Raw genomic sequence first — 18,301 nt, 5'->3', positions numbered from 1 at the left:
GATGTTATACAAAGCTGTCTTCATTAAAATAAACTCCTATTATAATTAAAAGTAAAAAAAATAAGGTACAGGTTGTGAGTGGAATGCTAGAATAGTAAGAGAATGTTAAATTTAGTACATAGATTTTAGAATGGTGCAATAAATAAAGAAATCATAAAATTCAAACTGAACTAATTAAAACCTAAATGTTTAAATTTAATAATCATTATTGGAAATAAATTATCATTTGCTTAATTTAAATAACACAGGAGGATTTTTTTTAAATCGAATATTAAGTAACTGTAAGATATAGAGATGACCGGATTATGAGGAATTAAAATAGATTAAATCAAAATATAAAATTGAAGCAAACTAAAGAAGAAATCAGAACCTAGATATATATATAGAGGATAGGTTAGAAATATTAGTTTAAAATTAAGCAAAGGCGAATATTAAATATAAAAGTCAAATATTAAAGTAAGAATACATGTAATTTCAATAAATGAAAAATATATAATTACTTAGAAAGTAGTTATCTCCCTTATAATGCAACTATATTAGGAAGGATAATTGAGAGTACAGATTAAATATAAAAAAAGTTAATACTTAGATAATGTTAATACTTAATAAGTTTAATTTTGAATTTAAATTATTGATATAAACAGTATGGGATCAAAATAAAAATGATTAATAATATTTAAATAAACCTTTTAATTATACTTTCCATGAAGAAACAAATCAACTAGTAGATCATAACATGTAAATAAAATTTATACGGAATTATAATAGATTGAGAAAAAATAGTTAAACATATAAATAGAATCTAGAATTTTAAAGTGCACATTAGTATTTGGGAAATAAATCGATAGAGTAAATAAACTAAGAGAAATAGTTATATTTTTTATATAAATCATTAATAGATTAATTGAATATAAAAATATCGAATTGTTGAAGTTCCATAAAAAATAGAAATATGAACGTGTGAATATTAATCACGTCGAAGGCAATCAAAAAAAAAATTTTAAGCAAAAATAAAGTTTAAAAAATGGTATAGGGTCAAGTCCAACTGCTTAACCTCTTAAAAAAAGGATTATGAATCTATTGATATACTAGCGGGGGTACCCGGCGTTGCCCGGGTGTTTGGAGGTGTGTGTGTGTGCTCGGACGGGAGTAGTGGGTGTTTATCAAAACATAAGAATAAGCGAAGTAAGAAAAACTAACGTAAGGCAAACGAACGATAAAGAAAACGCACAAAAAACACGTGAAAATGGCTAAATAACCCTGCTTCAGATGGTACCCGGCGTTGCCCGGGTGTTTTTGGGTGTGTGTGGTCGAACGGGATGGTGGGTGTTAATGAAAACCTAAAACAAAAAAACGAACGTTAAAAAATCTGAAAAACACGGGAAAATGGCTTAAATAACTCTGTTTCAATATAAAAATTAAAAAGAAAAAAGATATCTCACACCACGATTCGAACCCAAAACCTTTGGATAAGGAGGCCGCGCTCTAAGCAACTGAACTAAGACGACGTGGCCGAAATTGTGTCGCTTTTTCAAATATTTAAAGTAAATCAGGTTACGACGTCGTATGACGTATGCGTAGAAGCGAACTCGTCAGGAGAGGAGGGTTTTTGCTGACCCCCACCCTGTAGAAAAGCGACGATTTTAGGTTAAAAACTTAACGTTTTTGGCCAATCTTTCGATATTTGTCGAGCGAAGGTTAGAAGTTTAAAATGATACCGATCTGGTGAAAATCCGTGACCCGTGTGGACAGTTTTTGCGAGATATACAAACACACAAACATACGTACACACATTTTCGCTTTTATATTTCTAGAGTAGCGGAAGGGTACCCGGTGATACCCGGGTGTTTTGAGTAAATCAACACTCTGGGGATGGGGGAGTTTAAAATAATAAAAAAAAGTTTTGGTTGGAGAGTATGAGGATCGAACCCGAACTCTTTAGGCAAGTTGGAAATTAAAGTGTGAAAAAATAAGACGTACGACGTTAACCACTGGGCTACGGAGACATATAAGAGAAATACACTTGAATTTATTTATTTAAGTATTGACAGGTGGCAGCAATAAAAGTTAACTCTGCTGCTTGTATTTGACCTAATTATTGAGGTCAAATAGAAGTCACGCAGTTAATTTTGGTTTGTTTACCCAAGTTTTTTCCCCAACAGATGTTTGGGAGGTGGAAACCAGCTCCCCATTTTCCAGATTGATTAGCAATTGTCTGATATGAGAGGACTTTGTACCCACATTGATCAAAGTTGGTTGCTTCTGGACATTTCCCGGCGCGATATCGAGAACGCTGATAGCCTCTGAATTAGTTTCTCTTTTTTTACGAAAAAGCCGAATCAACACGTGAGAAGCCAAAATAGCAATAATTTTGTAAAGGTCGATGTAGATAGATGTAGACGCGCTTTCCCAAATCCTAGATATCATTATCTACGGCGTATATAAACATTTCTAAGCGATCGTAACCCCCCCCCAAGGACCGTGTGCGAGAAAAGCCTTTGGGAGACATACACGAAATGTCACACACATTTTGCCTTTTATATATATATATATATATATATATATATATATATATATATATAGATGTATAACAAAGGTTTTAAGCCGTCTGAAGAGTAGGTATTGTTAAGTATTTTAAAATGATATAATATTTGAATGTGTAGCTACGAAACAATTGTAACATATAAGGAATACACGATATGATGTTCTCATTTTATATTTGGTTGTCTTTGTTTTCCGAAAATATTATGTATACGTGTGTGTATGTGTATCCACTAAAAGTAAGACAGTCAACGTGCTTCTCTATTGATTTTTGTCTTTAATTAAAAGTACAAAATACGCGTTAAAATCCTCTATGGTTCTGAGATTGATTTATATATGTAATTATTATATGTCAATTGTTCTGATTAGTCGTTATCATAGTTAACTTAACACATACTACAGGTGATCTTCTCTGACTACGTTTATTCATCTGTTTCCTACTCCTTCCTTATATATATCTATGAACATGTAAATAAATTCCGTTTTTTTTCGTGTTGTCATCTAAAATGCATTCGTGTGTCGTTACACAACACTGTATATTTTTCTTTCTTTCTTCATTTTTTTCGCCAGGGAAATAAGTATAGAATCCGCATATTGTTCGTCAGCGGCAATATATTCTCATACCGGAAAGATACGCTTGGTTCGGATGACCACCATGACGGGGGAAAAAGAATAATAAAAAAAGGAAAAGAAATTAAAGTCTGATGTTGGCTTATATCGCCAAAATATTAATTTTAACCAGAAAAATATTGCTTTACTTTACATACGTTGTAATTTAGCTTATAAACGTATTTCATACATACTTTTAAAAAATTCAACGCTTATATTATGGAAAACACAACTTTGAATATGAATATATATATATATATATATATATATATATATATATATATATATATATATATATGCATATATAGATATATATATATACTAGCGTGGGTGGCCGGTGTTGCCCGGGTGTTTGGAGGTGTATGCTGAGCAAAAAAAAAAAAGGTCAATTTTTTAAACTTTTACCCCAATTATGACCCCATAAAATTTATTTTTGGGGGCTCAACTCATCAGACAGATAGACGGAAAGACAAACACACAGACACGATCACTTTTATAGATATACTAGCGTGGGTACCCAGCATTGCCCGGGTGTTTGGAGCTGTATGATGAGCAACAAAAAAAAGGTCAATTTTTTAAACTTTTACCCCAATTATAACTCCATAAAATTTATTTTGGGGGCTCAACTCAATTTATTAAGTTAGATCCATCTCAAAGGAAACTATATCTAAATTTCACGTGTGTAGAACCAAAATTGTCGGAGGAGTTTGGTAGAGTTCTCAAAGGTCAAATCGTTCAACTTTGACCACTTAACAGCTAAATTTCTCGCCGAAAACCGATCACAAAGATTTTCCCAAAACTCAGTATCCTGTATATCAAATTTCACGTCTGTAGACTGAAAATTGACAGAGTTATTGCGTAAGGAAATGTACACACACAGATACACAGACAGACACTTTCACTTATATATATATATATATATATATATATATATATATATATATATATAGTCATCCACATACCGTACTGATACAGGCAATCGCCTCAAGCCGAGATCGAAATCCCGCCCGCCCAAATGACAGTCAAGGTTTCTCACCATTACGATGTACGGCTGATGCTGAATAGGTAATGAATTAACAATGTTTTGACATCGTCCAAATGCCTCGATTTGTTTACACAAAGAGCGTCGCTTAATACGCTAATGGCAGTTTGTATATCACTTCCCAATATGCTCACCCCAAGATAGAGCACATTATAGTCATCCACATATAGTACTGTTTCGCTGTTTCACAGTTCATTTATATATATACTAGCATGAGTGTCCGGCGTTGCCCGGGTGTTTTGAGGTGTATGCTTAGCAAAAAAAGGGCCTTTTTTAACTTTGTCTTCTATTATGACCCCTTAATATTTATACTTTAGGGCTCAAATCAAGTTATCAAGTTAGATCCATGTCCAATGCACCTGGATCTAAAATTTCAAGTGTTTAGACCGAAAATTGTCGGAGGAGTTTGGTAGAGTTCTCAACGGTCAAATCGTTGAACTTTGACTCCTTACTCGCAAAATTACTGTCCGAAAACCGATCACATAGATTTTCCCAAATCTCGGTACCCTTTATATCAAATTTCGAGTCTGTAGGCTTAAAACTGACAGAGTTTTTTTGTAAGAAAATGTACACACACAGACACACACAGAGACAGACACTTTCATATATATATATATATATATATATATATATATATATATATATATATATATATATAGGTTATTTTTTCGATAAAATGTATATTGATATATGCGGTGTACATGTGACACATAACAATATAAATAGCACGAAAATTATTATTATAACGTGACGTGAAAAGTTTACGAGGAATTAGTAAAAAAAAAACAACAACAAAAAATGGCGATAGTACTGTTTAGATATTACACCTTATAGTGATATTGCATTGTTCACACACATATACAATTTAATTATGTGACCAATAATTCTGATATATCAAATATAATTCATAATTCTGTTTGAGCCCTAGAAAAGCGACACATCTGTTATGAGAATTCCGTTGACTTGAATAAAAGAACAATGTGGTTATCGACACGGAGATTTTGGTCAACTTCTGCGTTGACTCATTATACAGTAATACATCCATCAAGCATGTCTTAGTTTATTGTAAATACAAAGATAAAACGTTTGATCTCCATCTCAGCTAATGAATATAATTAGCAAACATATAAAGTGTGTAATAATCTATTTTATGTTCAACAGTATCGCTTACAACCAAAACTGTGGACGCCCTGCGGGTATTTCGCTAATTGGGTTCTTAGCTTTTCTATGTTTAGAATTTTAGTTGCTAATACTTTATGGTATATACCGCCGAAATCTCGTAACTACTACCAGTCTATCTATCTATCTATCTATCGATCTATCTATCTATCTCTTTCTATACATATATGTATGTATATATATGTATATATACGTATATATATGTATATATGTGTGTGCGTGTATATATATATATATATATATGTATATATATATATATATATATATATATATATATAGTGTGTATGTGTATGTGTGTGCAGACATATTTCAGCGTTAATATTATTCGAATTCCAAATTCATCGAGTCATTATATCAACTTCACTTGTCCTGGCAATTATCTTTTAAAGAAAATATTGGTTCACCGGAGCACTACATTGTCATGTACGTGCTTCCAGCCTTCTCGCACACTAGTCAATTCTATTTTTTGTTCAATTTCAATTAAATTTAACATATTAGCACGAGTTTATTGCAGGAAGCTACATCATTGATATTCACTCCCCATGAAGTGAATCTTTGTCAGGGCAGCTTATTTGACGTTACTTTTTGCCTTGAAGTGTCGTCCTCTTCTCAGAAATAGGCGCTGTATGTGGGAAATCTTTTCAAATTTTCACTAATCTGCTACTGTTTGGATCGACATCGCTTAACTTCGATGATATAACTAAAACCAATATAGAAACGATTACACCGTATACAGTAAAACAGTGATGAGAATGGCGTGTAAGTATAATGTTCTCTCTAAGTATGTTCAACCTGTTCTATTATTTCTGTTTTCCCTCAATGCTATATACCAAAAAGCAATTCACATAGCCACTGAGACTATAGGTGCTACTGATTATCAAGAGACAGATTTATAGACATTTTAAGTGGTTCGCTGTGACGTGAAATGTTGCTCACATTACATTGCAAATCATACTAGTTTATATAATCGGGGATACAAAGAGCAGGCTGATAATTTCAAATGCAATCAGTTTCAGGGCAAAAAATTATTAAAATAAAAAGGTTTCAGCCATTTGGGAACGTCTACTGTGAAGTTGTGGGATTTTCTGGTTGTCGGGTTGCTCAGGAGAATGTACGGTTAGGATGCACATCTGCAGCCAGTAAGTCAGAACAGATTCCGTTTACTTATTTGTAAAAAGCCGTGTAAGACAAAGGCAACATGACAATATAGGAACGATTAAGTTAGAGGAATTTTTGAATCTCTCACCAATGGGGGAGACTAAAGATGTGTGCATCAATCAAGATATTGAAACAATACATCGCATGGGCGAATCGTGATTTTTTCGAGACATATAATACTTGCAGGTGTGAGAAGATTTGTATTCCGGTTGACAGAATTTATAGTTTTTGCAGTAAATTGGCACTATTTGTTTATGTATTGGTTCTAATTGTATATACTTGTTTCGCACTGCTCGTCTTCTGCTGATTGCTCCTTCTGCAGACGCACTGATATTTATTCTGTCGTTTTTATACGATTTAGCACATTTATTTAAAATCTCTAATTAAAGTTAATATTGTATAATCTATTTCTTATTCTGCTCATTAATTCAATTCCAGCTGTGATACTTAAACTCTCTTTGAACAATAAAAAATTTATTTTTCTGAAAAATCTATAATAAACGCTACTTAGAAGAGAGTATGTTGAAAATAGAGTTAAGTCATCTCAAACGTCTACATTATACTGAACAACCAAAACAAATCACAAATTCATATTATTTGGATTCTGCGCACTATTGTTCTTTTTTTACGACGTTACAATTGATACAATCGCCGACCTTCTTCAGGTGTATCTTGTCGCACTTTGGAATCGTCATGGGATTTCGAACCGAACCTTTTATTTAATTCAAGAGGGTAGCATAGTATTCTCAGACCTCTCCTCACCCGTCGTGCTACTCCTGTGAATTAAATAAAGGAGTCTGTTCGAAATTCCGTCCAGATTTCAGGGTTCGACAGAACGATTCCAGAGCTAGATATGCTACAGTGAAGACAGTCAAAGGTTATATCAACCGAAACGTTGTGAAAATGACACTAAAGATGAGAACAGTATTCCAGAGAATTTAAATGATACGAATAACCAATCCTCATCTCAGAAACTAAACAACCTTACAAAACAAACATGGATATGAAAGAATAATAATAAAAAAAGATGATCCTACAAATTCTATTTCCAACACGCACTTCTGTTACAACAAACACTAATTCGATTATTGATCAACTTAAAAACCTACGAATCAAAACGGCATGCAGTTATTGGAAAAATATGTACATAAATACGGAACGTAATTTTTATAAATTCAATAAATTTATTTTCTTGTTTCCTCATTTAGAAGAAAACTTATGTTTTTTTATTTCTTTTAAAATGGTTCAATTCGATAATGCAAAAATATATATCATTACGGATGTTAGGGTAAAACGTGCGCATGTGTTTGCTCGATTGATCGATAAGAAATATACCTTGTGTATGTGTGTGTATGTGTGTATGTATGGTTGTGTGGTTGTGTGTGTTAAATAATATTTCTGGCTTAACTAGCAAGACTACACAGCCTCGTCCGGGCTCAAATTTCCTTTACAAGAAAAATTGAATGGTAGATTGAGCAAGATGCTTAATATTGTCATATAATTCTGCAATAAAAATAAAAATTTATTTGGAATATTTGAGCAAGTTTATTAGTTGAATCATGGAACTGATTATTATTATTATTATTATTATTATTATTATTACATAATACAGTTTTTAAAAATGCGAAAGAATAGGCAAGCATCGCTTTAATTTAAAAATTCTCTTTCTGAATAAAATACGCGATATCGTCTAATTGCATGAATTTTATCGAAACAGAACCGGAAATTATATTGCATTTTTGTTTGCTTTTTACTGTAGTTTACCTAAGTAAATTGATGTATTTTTTAAACGTCGACATTTTGGCAGATAGAATATTTGTTTTGTAAAACGGTATAATAAAGAGGTCACACACACACACACACCCACACATATATATATATATATATATATATATATATATATATATATATATATATATATATATATATATATATATATATAAAAGAAAACGGTTTTCTTGGAAAATTCAACTACTTCTAGCTGAGTTTATAAGTAATGAGCAACATTTAATTTTAGACCCAATCATTGACGTTTTACGCAATAAGTTCTATCCTACGAATTTCTTATGTACATGGTATATCTTGATAGTTGACAGCAAACTTTAGATGGTTTGCATATTACAGTTGGATTTAAGCTGAGTTGGAATAATCGTAGCCCGATTGGTGCGTTATAATGTGACACAGAGGAGAACTTAAATAAGTGCAGATGATGTGATCTCAGTGCTTGAAAGCATTGATGCTATTTATTTTTTCAAGAACTTTCATTTATAAAATTCAAAACATCTGAAACGCAAAATATTCATATAACTTATAAAGGTCGTTTTAATTTATTACTTATGCAACTAATATATAAAAAGGGCTTTGTTTGCGTGTGTGTGAGTTCATTCTCTATGGTATCCGAAAAGGTTGGATCGATAATTTGAAATATCACACGAAAATACTTGATGTATTTAAGACTGTTTCTCTATAGGTTTTAGATCGGGATGCGTCTGATAAGTATCAAGAATCTAAAAAGCCCGATTAAAGAAAGTCAGATTTTGATCAAATTTAGGACTTTTACAAAAGCTAACATTACAAGTGCGTTTGAGAAGTTTTATCTCCACGCAAACAAAGAGATTCAGCATATAAAATTAGCTGTATAATATCTTATAAGATAGGGGGGGACGTTATAAAATGAATATTTAATTTTAGAGAACAATTGGAACAGGATATTGACTTGCATACGTTTTACTTCAATTCTAGTAAATATGTAAAAATGGCTTCATAAAATAAGCGGTTGGTTCTTTGATAAGACGGTAACGCGTTCAAAATGAATGTGATTAATTAGATCCCAATTAGAACCATGATAATTGACTTCTGCATTAAGGGAAACCATTATTTACAGAAAATTTAAATTAAAAAAAAAACAGTAGATTATCTACAGTGCAATGTAGACTACAACAAGTTATTGTGGATAAGGTCACTGCTGGGAGACATGTAAAGCTTCTTCTTGGATCACTGTGGGGAGTCTCTTACTAGAGCAAGCAATCAGTTGATTTGATTAAAAAAAAAGAAATGGTATCAGTTTTATGCCTACATTGGATGGAAAACGCATTAAAATCGGGATGCTATATAGACAAAAGTATTATGTGGATCCAAACCATAAGGAATAAAGTTAGATATAATTATAGTATATCATCGGATCAATAAAGAAGAAAAATAAAAGAGTACGAGTAGAGCTTTTGCCATCTTAATAGGTTTACTTATTAAAGATATCGTTTATAATTCATTTGATATGTATGTATATATATATATGTGTGTATATGTATTTATATATATATATATATATACATGTATGTGTGCTTAAACGTGAAATATGCATTACGTTTAAAAGCCAAATTACAACGCAATCTTTTATAAAATGAACAAATATCTCTGTATTTAAATCACATATTTCTGCGTATCAATGTGCGATGTAATGGATTTCAATTACAATAAATGCATAAGAGGGTGGATCTTCGCCCAATCCCGTAAAATAACAGGCCCCTCTACTGGTAACATGACTAAAAATTCTCCATCTGGACAGAACAGTTTTACACCAATTTTATGTTCCCTTGCGAGCATTAGTATATAGATATAGTAATACTAAATCTTATGTCATAATCCTTATTTTAATTCTGATTCAAATTCGTTATGTTTTGGATTCTAGTGAATGTGTAACGATATTCAATTCAACTTATAAGTAACAACTGAAATTCTTATAATCTTATGTAATGTATATTTGTTTACTACGCATCTTAAATATGTGATTTTTTTAAGTGTGTGTGTGAGCGCATATGATGCCTCCCACAAAAAAAACTCTAAAATATTCTAGATAAACTTAAATATGTCGACTGTACATTAATTAATAGTTAATATCTATATTTTGGAAGTTTAAATAAAAAAAATGTATCAGGGTTTTCACAAAAGTCTTCAAACTTTTCTTTTTCTCATTTTTAAAAAATTGAATGAAAGTAAGTACAGTTCACATTATACTAGCATCAATTTTGCACTTAGCAGCTGCGTATCAAAATTCATAATGGAAAGTCAATTAGATTTGGAATTAATCCTATACATAGAAACTATAATATATGCACATAACTTCTTTATATACATACCGATATTTCTTCTATAATTGCTTCTGCTAGAAATGTTCCTACTTTGAAAAATGGAAAACGTATATTAATCCATTGTAAATAATGGAAACATAAGAAAAGAATTGTGATAATTTGGAGACATTGATTAATTCACAGGATAATGAGATGTTGCAAAGAGCCATAATATGAGTGTATCTAGCGCGAGGTTTTCTTGCAAGAATGGAGGAATGTGACTCAATAAGTTTGAGCATCGAAGGAATGCAATACGCTTTAATTTTCTGGCCCAGTGTTGCTAAAAATGTTCAAATAATGAACGTCGTAGTATTATACGCCAGGGTGTGCATGAGCAGAAATATGATTTAAAATTTAAAAAAAATTAAAACAAGAAAAAAAAAGTCATGAGAAATCCTAAGAGGCGATTGAAGAGAGTAAACCGGAAAGTATTTTAATTAAAGACATTTAGAAACATTTTTGTTTATTACAGTAAATCAGGAATTTCTAAAATCATGCACGTACTCATTTGAAAACAAAAACCTTTAATTTCCTTCAAACTGGATTCACAAAACATATGCAGATTAGAATCTATTGTATGATTCAGTTTGATTTATCTTTTCTATCTGAGTTTCGAACATATTGTCATGCCTTTTTGAAATAAAACGTAAATTACTACATAATATGTACTTAAAACACAATGAACATATTTAATTTAATTAAATACTATTTTCGTTTTGTTCTTTCCCGGCAAAGTAAATTCGTGATATAATCGTAGGTCGATTAACCCGTGCTCTTACCTGCACAATAGCTTAAGAATGCCTCCTTGTATTGAAGCCACTATCGATAAATGCGTCTAAATCAGTTGTTCTTATCCTAAACAAGGACCGTCCACGCTGCACACGTCTGCATTCATTTGTTCATATAATGTACATCAAATGAAGAATTCAAAGACAAAAATTCAAAAATAAAAAATTCAAAGATAAAAAAAAATCAAAATCAATAATCAGCTAATATTCTTTTCTCATACAAAGAGGGAGATTAATCTGACATTAGCCAAAGTCAAAAGCACGTTATATTTATTGAGTCGCATCAGCTAATTATGTTACAATTACTTCCATTGTAATTATAGTTAATTACTTGAAGTTTGTAATTTGCTCGTTGTAATAATACGGGTTCATAGGAAAAAGGAAATAAAGTCACATGAACGAGGGAAAGCATGTATTAATCTTTTTTAGTTTATTTTGATGTGTCTCATCTTAATTGCGAGCAACAAGATTTTACCTACGTGTTTGTATATGACGTCACCTCTACTCAATTATGTAGTACGTTTTCACTCTTACGATCTACTCTTCAAGTCATAGTTTCTCATTTTTCCCCTCTTGTTTATTCGACTAACTGCCGTGTAATATTAGTAAATATAGCCAAGAAACTAATGTATGAAGTAGTTTAGCCAATGTATGAATTATCTTACTGGTCCATTAAAATTAATCCATGAATTAACGAGCAATCCAAATAGTATGTAGTAAGGTTTATTTTCTTATACAAGAAGTGTAACATAATGGGGAAAATGGCAGCTAAGATATGGGAAAAATGTGCGATCAGCGAAGTTTTCCAGATTTTCTTTTTTTTTACCTTAGGCATTGTATGATAGTTAGAAATAAGAGTGAATTTAGTTCAGGGGATTTTTGCTATTACAAGACAAAAGAATGTTACTATTGACGACGAATAAAAGGGTCTACTACGCATGTGTACAAGACATACTAAAGTATGGAAGTAAAATCAGGCAGGTTAAATTAGAGACAGACGTTGCAAAAAAAAAGAAACGATATAAGAAGTGTATAGGATGTATAACGCACGTCTCAAAAACAGGCTCAAAAGTGATGACCTGAGAGAAATCTGGAGAATATAGGAAAATTTGTGAAAAACAGGAGGCTTCGGTGCTATGGTCACATTAAAAGAAACATTTGCCATGAATAGATTCGCAGTTGAATGATGATGAAAACTATAGGAGAATTGATAATCTCTACAAATAACCCATCTTATGCAATAGTAACCCTAGATAACTGCAATTATTTTCCCTTTGTCTGCGATGTCGCTCATAGAATTTGAGGGGTAAATTACAAAATAGCGTGACAGTCTCCTAAACCTCGCATTTTCCTAAACTGTCCTTTCGATCTCGCATTCTATGAGCCATGTTTCTGATGAAAGGGGGATAATTTCTGTTTTTTTGGATTGTATGTTGTTTTAGTGGATAGTATGTTGAGGGTTTCATACATGTAAGCCTTTGTATAGCTTGATTGCTATAATGTGTTCATAACATATATATATATATATATATATATATATGGCGAGTGTATGCTCGACAATGAGTAATGGTTAAAATTATTTAAATAGAATAAATGTAAAATGGACGCAAGTGTTCGACTGCATGATAAAAAACCATTTAAATTTTTGCAGTATAAAACATGATGTTTGTTTAAGCATTTATTAAGTGCACATTGCTAATCATTTAGCAATGGGATAGTATAAATTTGGCACACTACTTCAAGTAATGTATGACAGCTCGATTTTTCCTTCATTTCATCGATGCTATAAAGCAATGTCGGCTACACATGAAGTAAAATAAATGGTTAAGTATCAACAAATTTACAAATGAAATATATCGCATTTCCTCGTCTTAACAGACGCTGTCTATCTCAACGCTCATGACCATCCTAACCGCAATTGCTTGTTGAATCGTTAGTGACACCTAAACCGCATCCATGGTCTCAAAGGTGACTTTTCCGGCCAGCAGTTCACTTGTACGGTCTGCAACTTATGTAACAGACAAGGTTGAGCGTTTAAACTTGTTTCACTTCTGCCCCCGCTTTTCTGCTCTCTGTTGTTTTTTTTTTTGTTTGTTTTTTGTAGTTAATGTAGGTAGCTTTCGAGAAAAGCATCCAATCACAAGCCTAAAATTTTCAACTGTTCAATGCATTAAGCAAGACTGACACATTGCCTTTCCTCAGCTTTCTCTTGAGCTCAGAATGAATGAAATATATAGTTAGACACACAAACTACGCAGGTACAAACTCATATATATTGTAAGGACACATGTGCATATAGTATTAAGTTATATGCTTTCAAAATGCAAGCATTGCATCACCATTAAAGATTTTTATGAGGCAATCAGTTAAAGAAGACAATCTTATTGATGCTATTATCCAATTTCTTACTACATGACATAATAACTAAGTATATCAATCAAAAAAAGATGTCTAATAGGTTATTAAGCTCGATATAAAGATAGCCACGTTTAAAAAAACAAGCAGTTAGCAAATGTTAAAGGTCTAATCGGTCGAAAACTTGCAAAGGTAACATGGAAATAATAATCTATCGATTATCGATTCAATACAAGTTCTTATAGTTGTTTGATTAATCTGTAAAGACGCATAACAAATACATTTTATTTCATGGTACTTGTTTCATATAACAACGTTAATCGACAAAGAGTATGTTTTATGTGGATTGAATAAATTGTTTTATTACGACGTTTTTTTTAATAAAACTTTGAAAATATTGTAACGTGAAAGAAAAAATATTTGTTAAATAATAAAAGTGAGGAAACGTTATATTTCATCGATGAAATAACGGCGAAATTTATCCTTTACTATCGATTGGTTCGAAAATCTGGGTCATAGATATTGAAAATTCGTCGAGATGCCACCGATTCTTATAGATGATACAAAGTATGTTTAGGGCATGATAATTGGTATCAGTTTTATGCCTACATTGGATGGTTGGTTTGTTGTTTTTGTTTTACGGCATATCAACCCTTATCAGGTTATTTAATGCCGAATCCAGTGATTTTGAAAATCAATTTTTTAATAGAATATATTTGTTGTTTTTAAGTCGGTTTCTATTTTACCCATAGTTGGAACCCTAACAGGTACTACCAGTCCGGTCAGAGTGGACCTGAGAGCAATAGAAATTAAAAGGTGGTTCTACACTCCCCGAAGCTGGGGCCTCACCATCGGATATAGTTTAAGGTCATATTCAGGACCACATTGAATGAAAAACGCATTAAAATCGGGATGCTATGTAAACAAAAGTATAATATGAATCCAAATCATGAGGAATAAAGTTAGATATAATTTTAGTATATCATCGTATCAATAAAGAACAAACATAAAAGAAACTGAGTAGAGCTTTTTACTATCTTAATAGGTTTACTTATTAAAGATATCTTTTATAATTCATCTGATATGTATGTATATAAATATATGTGTGTATATGTATACTTAAAAATGGAATACGTATGTTATAAGTTTGAAATCCAAATTACAACGCAATGTTTTGTAAAGTAAACAGATATTTATTTGTTTAAAAGCAAATATTTCGACGTGATACTCCTTCTTCAGAATATTTTTCTAAACTTTTCTTATGATGTTATTAAAACGAACAGAATCTAACAGTAAAAATCCGTGTGTTTTTCTTCTACGTTGATATTTTTTAATATTCAGGAAAGAACACGTCGGCGCGCGTGGTATGAAACAGTTAGTTATGTTTGGTTTGTTCTCTACGTTATACAAGCGTTGTTGATATTTTAAACTGAAATACTCATGCTACATGTTTAGAAAGCCAAAATATAACGCAAATATTTTGTGAAATATACAAACATTTATTAGTTTAAAATAAATATTTCGACGTGCTACATCTTCCTCGGGATATTTTTTAAAACTTTCAGTGCTATGATGCTATTAAAACGAAAAGTATCTAAGAGTATTAAAGTCGTGTGTCTTTCTCCAACGAAGGGAGAGAATGCGAATTTCATTTATCAATTTAAACTACAACAAATAAGTGTGTGTTTATATTAAAAAGTCTTTGCGTTAAAAGTGTTCTTTTAAACGTTTAAGATACGTATTTCATTTTAAAATTTAAACACCGCTTATGTTAAGGAAAAAACAACCTCAATATATTATACCACGCGCGCCAGCACGTTTTCTCCCAGACATTAGAAAAATACACATGCTTTTAACAACTAAATTCTTTTGGTTTAAATAAAATCGTAGCATTGAAAATGGAAATAAAAATAAAATATAACATTCTGAGGAAGACGTATCAAGTCTAGATATTAATGTTAAACAAATAAATGTATGTTTTTATTACAAAATATTTACGTCGTAATTTGGCTTTTCAACGTATAACTAATGTATTCCCTTTTTAAACTAAACATTGTTTATATAATTGAGAACATACCATACATATGTATAACTAGCAGGGAGATTCGACGTTGCCCGGGATTCAATGATGATCAACGAATATTTCACACTCCTGTACTTTTATTGTCATCGAAATCCGTGAAATCGCCCAGGAGGAAGCTTCACATTCCTCCAAGCAGTAACTTAGTCCAAAATATATGTTATTCTACATTGCAATCTAGAGCACTTACTGTTTCTTTTAGAAAATAATTTGATTTAAACTGCTTTCCAGCTCACGAAAATAAAAAGCATTAAGAAATTTACGCGCGGTGTTTGAACCTACAGACTACGTCATAAAAAAAAACAAACAAAAAAAAACAGGCTAACAACTTACCCACAGTTGAATTTTCACGGCCTATTGTTCTATGATTGTTGCTAAGGGACGACATGAAAAAATGGTTTATTGATGAGAGATAAATTAAATAACGGTCTCGATTATCGGTAATTATCGAGGGTATTCTGAGAAAAAAACTAAAGATTACTCTCAATCTTATACATTAAAGATCTGTACTTTTTTTTTTAAATCTGTTCATCAATTTCGGAATCTATAAGGAACGAAATCACACAGACAAAATTGCATCAATATTATCGCAGAGATTATATTATAATTAAACGATAATCATTGTCTACCTTCAGACACGAGTATTTCATGGTTGCGCAATCATCAATGTAGGGTAACAATTCTAGTCAGTCATGGGATTCGAACCCAGCTACGAAGCGATCTTTTGCTCCATTTGCCGAGCTTCTACTTCAGGGCCACCAAATAATTGCGACGGGAATAAGGGAATTAAGGAATATTAAACGCTGAGTTCGGGCGAGTGCATAGGGTAATCTAGAGTGTTCGAACGAATGGAAGTCGTAAACATTGCATAAACGCTAGTTGATTGCCTTAGTTATAAATTTGCAGACAGTGCCCATCCGCAAGTATTCTTATAGGGGCTTGATAATTAGAATTAAACAATAATTATTTATTTTTACCTAGAGACGCTAGTCTTTCATGCTTACGCAATTATCAGTGGAGGGTAACAATTCCTGCCGGCTATGTGATTCGAACCCAGCCACGAAGCCACCTTTTACAGAGATAATGGATTAAACATACACTATGTAAGAGTAATTCAGCTTTATTGAAGAGGATATCATTTTTGTTCATGTCAAATTAGTCGAGATTTAAAATCCTGGTCGAAGCAAACAGAAACAGAAACATTCAAATGAACTTTGCCTGGACGCCAATATGCATCATGAGAAAAACTTGCCTAAAAATGTAAACACAATGGAAGAAGTTTAAAAAGAAATAAATAACCAAATGCAAATTTCCTTTTTGCGCAAGTTTTTGTGTGTGGGTGTGTGCGTGTTTGGGGAGGTTGTATTTATATGGCAAAGTAAATACGTACTTGTTCAGTAGATAATAGTTAATCACATGGAGAGAAATGAATGACACATTGCAATTTCCTCATTTCAATATTGGCATTCAGGTCACATCTCTGAGGTGTTCTTCTAATACAGCATCTATTCTGTTTGCCAAATATTGGAATCGTCCACACATATATATAATATGTATGATGAAAATTGTGAAAATAATATTATACCTAACCATATATATATATATATATATATATATATATATATATATATATATATATATATATATATATATATATCGATAAAGAGCGATATATTATTTCCATAATTTTACTCATACATATTATATATATATATATATATATATATATATATATATATATATATAAAGCTGGATGTCTCTGTGTGTATGTGTGTGCGTGTGTGTGTGTGTCTGGTCACGAATAGGCTTCTGTATGGTTGACTATTTTAAACAACTGATTATGTATAATGATAGAAGATGTATCGAGACACAGGAATGGGTGTGTTTCATCTGGCAAAACGGTGGTTCATTAAAATTGTGGGGTCTGGGTTCGCGCCTGGTCCACAAAGTATGGAAATAAAAAATTTAAAAATTTAAAAATAACGTTTACAAGTGTTTTTGATATTGATGTACATAAGAATACTTTGATAAGTATGTTTTTACTTAAATAGGGATGGTATAATAAAATCGTGGGGTCTGCGTTCGGGCCTGGCCTCCATAGAATGGAAATAGGCACAAACATTAATAAAAACATTTCATATCTATCTGCGTAAGTATACTTTGGTAATTATGTTTCAATTTGAAGAAATATGGTATAATAAAAGTATGGGGTGTTCGTTCGCGCTTGACCTCCAAAGAATGGAAATATGGCACAAAGTGTAACAAGGTTTTTTAATATAGATCCCCAGAATATTGTGATAAGTGTTTCAGTGTGAACCTGTAGGATATAATAAATTATGGGGTTTATCTATTTTATTTTTACTTTCATCATATTTTGCTTTGGTTTTGCTACTCCCAAATTCGAAGCTATCGCTTTACAACC

The sequence above is a fragment of the Euprymna scolopes genome, chromosome 1 (genome assembly GCF_053919585.1).
Source record: "Euprymna scolopes isolate OS-2025 chromosome 1, ASM5391958v1, whole genome shotgun sequence".
Lineage (NCBI taxonomy): Eukaryota > Metazoa > Mollusca > Cephalopoda > Sepiida > Sepiolidae > Euprymna > Euprymna scolopes.
Note: the sequence above shows the minus strand (reverse complement) of the source record.